The 6,000-nt window shown below is 39.4% G+C and overlaps 1 pseudogene; it reads left to right on the top strand.

The window, feature by feature from the left end:
- Positions 1-768: 768 nt before the first annotated feature.
- The window catches only part of LOC101939189 (dynein axonemal heavy chain 11-like), a 197,639-nt pseudogene continuing 192,407 nt past the window's right edge, over positions 769-6,000 (top strand).

Raw genomic sequence — 6,000 nt, 5'->3', positions numbered from 1 at the left:
CTTGCAAAATTCTGTATACCAATTCCTTGGGGCACATTGAGGGAATAAAATCACTTTAGTTTTTTCATTATACTGGTAAGTGCAAATGAATAGAATATGTCTAGACTGGTTTTACATGTTTGTTTTGCAAGGCTGTCAAAGGCATCTAAAATTACGAGAGACTATTTACTAGTTCTTAAGATTTCAATAATTTTTATTTACTTGATATTTTCCTATATATGATGCAGCAAACAAGTGTAGTAATTAGTTGCCATAAATATGAGCCAGAAAAAGTGAGCTGAGCTCTTTTGAATATCTGCCCTTTATGTTGGTGTCTAGTAGGGAATTGGAGGTCTTTTGAAAATCTAAACTCAATTGTGGGCACTGAGCTCTTGAAAATCTGGCCCAGAATGATTCTGAAAAATTGACCCATAGGGTATGAAGCCCTCAGAGTCCAATAATGTTCACATTTATATTTTTTCCCTTTTGTGATTATGTCCTAACCAATGAAGACTCTTGATAAAGAAATCCAGACCTGGGATGTTAACATGGGTTTAGAATCAATTGTTAACATTTGTTGGCTTCCTTAAGGGCTGTGAATCCCTTCAGAACCCTGCCGTCAGGAACAGGCATTGGCAACAACTTATGAATTCAACAACTTATGAATTCAATGAATTCTGGCATTGCAAACTGAAAGGAACATTGACTAAGCTATAGAATTTTTAGGTGTATATTTGCAGCTCAGAAACACTTACCCTGTTTCCTCAGCTTTCCTTGGCAAGGGATGTCATGAATGAAGACACCACGTTAGGGGACCTGTTAGCTCTTCAGCTGCACAGAGTGGAAGATGAAGTAAAAATACTGTGAATGAAGCAGTGAAAGAAATGGCTATAGAGGATGTAGCTGTAGTCAGTGTTGTACAATAATAATTCACTTATGAAAAGGTAGATGACAAACTGAGCCTCTCTGATGTTTCAGAGTTGTAGCCATGTTAGTCTGTACCAGCAAAAACAATGAGGAGTACTTGTGGCAAATTTGTTAGTCTCTAAGGTGCCACAAGTACTCCTAGTTGTTTGATGTTTCACAGGCTCTTGTGGAGATTAATCCGATCTAGTGTGTCATGGACATTTCATATGAACAGTATCCTAGCACAGGCACTCCTTTTGGTGTAATCTGATGAAAACCTCAAAGAGACATTACCAGACAGCCAGGCAATGGTTTGTTTTTGTATTATCCAGGATTTTCAAGAATTATTGAATGTTATTTTCGTGTTTTGGATTGTCACCCCAGTATCAAAGAGATTGGGGATAATGAAATGATATTGCTCTTTAATAATCAATTGTAGTGAAGGACATGATATAACTATGGAACATCTTGCCCTATTTTCAAACAATATACAGTATCATAAGCTAAATCCAGTGCACTAAAACTGTTTTGGTTTCACATAAGTAAGATAGGATGTAATCAAGTGCCCATTGAATTGAATTCAATTTGTTGCCCAGTCTCCCAGCTTTCCATTGATTTCAGTTGCTTTGTATCATACCAATAATAAATAAATTATAGATTCTGCTAGAGTCTGGGTGCCCTCAGCTCCCCTTGATTTCATTGATATTCAGCACCTCACAGGAAAGGCTCAATATTTCACGGGGTCAAACTCCAAGGATGGGTGATATTGTGTTTTATAATCAGCAAGGGGTATCTTGAGGTGATCTGGAACTGGATCAAAGCCTTTCAATAATAGAGAAACTGCTAGATGCCTCTGTATTCATTCACTCTTTTTAGATCATAATTTTTTTTTAAAGTATATGAATGAAAACATTTTGAGAATGCAAGTGACATAAGAATGACCATACTGGGTCCGACCAATGGTCCATTGCCCAGTATCCTGTCTTCCGACAGTGGCCAATGCCAGATGCTTCAGATGGAATGAACAAAACAGGACAATTATCACATGATCCATTGCCTGTTGTCCAGCCCCAGCTTATGACAATCATATGGTTTAGGGACACCCAGACCATGGGTTTGTGTCCCTGACTATCTTGACTAATATCCATTGATGGACTTACTCTCCATGAGCTTAGCTAATTCTTTTTTGAATCCAGTTATACTTTTGGACTTCACAGCATCCTCTGGCAATGAGTTTCACAGGTTGACTGTGCTGTGTGAAGAATACTTCCTTTTGTTTGTTTTAAACCTGCTGCCTGTTAATTTCATGGGGTGATCCCTGGTTCTTCTGTTACGTGAAGGAGTAAATAACACTTCAATATTTGATTTTTCCACACCATTCATGATTTTATTAACTTCTATGCTATCTCCCCTTAGTTGTCTCTTTCCTAAACTGAGCAATCCCAATCTTTTTAATCTCTCCTCACATGGAAGCGGTCCCATACCCCTAATCATTTTTGTTGTCCTTCTCTGTACCTTTTCCAATTCTCATATATCTTTTTTGAGATGGAGCTACTGAAACTCCAGGCAGTAGTCAAGGTATGGGCATACCATGGATTTGTATCATGGCAAGATATTTTCTGTCTTATTTTCTATCCCTTTCTTAATGATCCCTAACATTCTGTTCGCTTTTTTGACTGCTGCTGAACACCGAGCAGATGTTTTCAGAGAACTATCCACAATGACTCCAAGATCTATTTCTTGAGTGATAATAGCTAATTCAGACCCCATCTTTTTGTATGTATAGTTGGGATTATTTTTCCGGTGTGCATTACTTTGCATTTATCAACAGTAAATTTCATTTATCATTTTGCTGCCCAGTCACCCAGTTTTGTGTAATGCCTTTGTAACTCTTCGCAGTCAGTTTAGGAGCTTATGGCTGGGGTGATTGAAGACAAGAAAAGTGATAGAAATAATAGACCAGATGGGGTTGCTTGAAAAATTAAACATGTTCAACAAAGGTTAGATTCTCCTAGATTAAGTATGTTCCACAAATAGGATTCCCAGTCAAATCAGTGGAATACCTGCATATAAAGTAGCTGCAGAAACCAAGTCTTATATGTATAAATGGTAAAGAAATTATAGAAGATGCATATCTGAGAGATCAGGGCTGGGTGGATACCACAAAAGTTTTCCCCAAATATTTGCCGACTTTTTAAATGAGTTTTGTTTCATTCATATTTCAGCCTCATTTGGGTTTGCTTCATAAATATTTTGGTAGATGAGTTTACTGGCAGGAATTTTTGCTGAAATAATTAATTTTAAGCAAATAGCACATTGTTCATAGAAAAATCTCTCTGTCTTAGGTACTCATTGCCATAACATCTGGGCACCTCAAAATCTTTAATGCATTTATCCTCACAATAGCCCTGTGATGTAGGGAGATACTATTATCCTCATTTTACAGATGGTGAACTGCGACACAGAGAGACTAAGTGACTAACCCAGGGATCAGCAACTTTTGGCACGCGGCTCACCAGGGTAAGCACCCTGGCGGGCCGGGTCGGTTTGTTTACCTGCTGCATCTGCAGGTTTGGCTGATCGCGGCTCCCACTGGCTGTGGTTTGCTGTCCCAGGCCAATGGGGGTGGAGGGAACTGGTATGGCCCGAGGGATGTGCTTGCCGCCACCCCCATTGGCCTGGAGCAGCGATCGGCCGAACCTGCGCACACGGCAGGAAAACAAATTGGCCCAGCCTGCCAGGGGGGCTTACCCTGGTGAGCTGCAGGTTACCAACCCCTGGACTAACCCAAAGTCACACAGCCTGTGACTGAGCAGGAAATTGAACGTGGGTCTCCTAAGTCCTAGGTAGGGCTCCTAACCACTGGACCATCCTTCCTCTGAAAACAAGTGCTGAATTTGAAATCATAAGTATTTTAGCTCCAAATGTTACACTCATCCAGTCAAGGAACAGAGTCATAGCATTTGATCTTTTTGCACAATCAAAATACTGAATATTTGCCAAGCAACTTCTCCTGAAAAAAGTACAGAGCAAGAGTTTTCTGCAGAAGTTGTTAAGTGAATAATTTCAAATCATGTAAATCCACCTGAGAAAATTCACAAAATGTGTCTATTTTTTTATTTTTAAAAATTATTTGCAAAGTTTGCATAGAGTTCCATGCACAGTGCAGAAAGGAAGGAATACCTGTTTTTGATTTTGAATTCTGACTTGTGCATGCTTGGTCATATCATTTAACTTCCCTCTACTTCAGTTTCCCCATTTGCAAAATGGGGCTAATACTAACTACTTCCCAGGGCTATTGAAAGGATTCATTCATTATTTAATTGCTTGTAAAGTGCTTTGAAGATGTATAGAACTGTAAGGTAATGAAAATTCTTCGCAATTTTATAGTATCGTCTATCTGAGGAACTCAAAATGTGTTATAAACATTAAGGTCACACAGAAAGTTTGTGGCAGAGACAAAGAAGAATCAAGACTTCCTGACTGCTAGACTAGTTTGTGTGCCATAATAACAATCCTCCTTCTTGAGGTGTTGTTACTAATAAGTAACAATAACTGGCCCTATATTCGTTGCTTTATGCGCATGTGTTTATGACTTATGCTTTGTAAGAAATCCTTAGCAGACTATTTGGAGGGCAAGAGATCAGCTTTCTAAGATTGTATTTTGTGTCTGCAGTGGATTTAGTGGAAATAGTTTCTGAAGGAACTGACCCATCGCAGGCAAACTTTTCATTCTTCATTATTTTGTTCTTCTATTGCTATTGGTGTCCAAATGAAAATTATTCTAGCTGCAATTTTTTAATGCATATCAACAGATTACCAGACATTTGCTGAAGCTATTTGACACTGTTGGTGAGCTTAAATTTGATGATGAGAATGTGGAAATACAAATGGCAGTGGGAATGTACAATACAGAAGAGGAGTTTGTACACTTTTCAAAGGCCTGGGTCTGCGAAGGGCAGGTAAGATAATTGGGCGGCATACTACTCACTTAGTATTATTGTGACACATAATGCAGTGAAGCAAATTATTTTAGAAAGTGTAAGGGCTCCATCCAGACTGCATTCTGCTGCTTCTAGGGGGAGAAACCACAGAAGGAAGGGTGAATAAACTGGCTACATATGCCTGGCCAGGGTAGTTGGAGTCTGTTTGCCACCTGCCCTGAGAGTTACTAAACCATTTAGCAGTTAGGAAGCATTTACGAGAAAGGGGATGTCTTCTGGTCTTCTTGCCCTTTGCTAATCAGACAGGGCATGGTAAAAAAGTGTTCTTAAGTGCTTTTCCTTCCCCCTATTTCTGAGGGCTGATCTGCGCCTCATGCTAAATAACCAAAGGTTATTGCATTATATTTCACAATAATACTAAGCGAGTAGTATGCTACCCAATAACCAAAGGTTACTTAATTCTAATTATCACATAATTTGAACAGATTCAGTTAATTTGGTGTATGGAGACTTATGTCTAAATAAAAGCATGGATGTGCAGACTTGCACTGAAATAACTAAATCAGTTTAGGAAGCCAACTTAGTTTGATTGGCACAAGTGAACAAGCCTTGAATGGTTTAGTCACCCCAAGGCAACTGGAACATTTAAGAGTCTGACCTGCAGACTAAAGTATTGAGAGCAGAAGTGGGGGCTGGGCTGGTTCTATCTAATCTATCTAAAAAAACCAAACAAACATTTCTACATCAGCAAAGGGGGTATCACCAAAAATTTCTGCAGGAAAATATTGATTTTATTTTGGCTGAAATTTCTGTCAGGAAAATCAAACATTTCATTTTGGGTCGACATTAATCTCTGCCTAAGCCACCACAGTCCCTAAAGGGGGTTGTTGTTTCTTCTGCTCCCCATTCTCCCCTATGGGCCCCCCTTCCTGGTTGGACTATATTTCCCACGATGCACTGTGCTCTTTCCCTGTGGTTGAATGGCTGAGATACATCATGGGAGTTCCAACCACAGAGACATAACAGTGAATCATCAGGGATGTAGGCTAGCCAGTGAACAAGGCCCATAAGAAAGAGTGGGGCACGAGAGACCTGAAACTACAATTCTCATAAGGCACAGCAGCAGCTCAGGCAGATGCAGAGATTAATGTCAATCTGAAACTAAATGTTT

The sequence above is a fragment of the Chrysemys picta genome, chromosome 11, assembly GCF_011386835.1.
Source record: "Chrysemys picta bellii isolate R12L10 chromosome 11, ASM1138683v2, whole genome shotgun sequence".
NCBI lineage: Eukaryota > Metazoa > Chordata > Testudines > Emydidae > Chrysemys > Chrysemys picta.
This window is presented reverse-complemented; position numbering and strand designations above follow the sequence as displayed.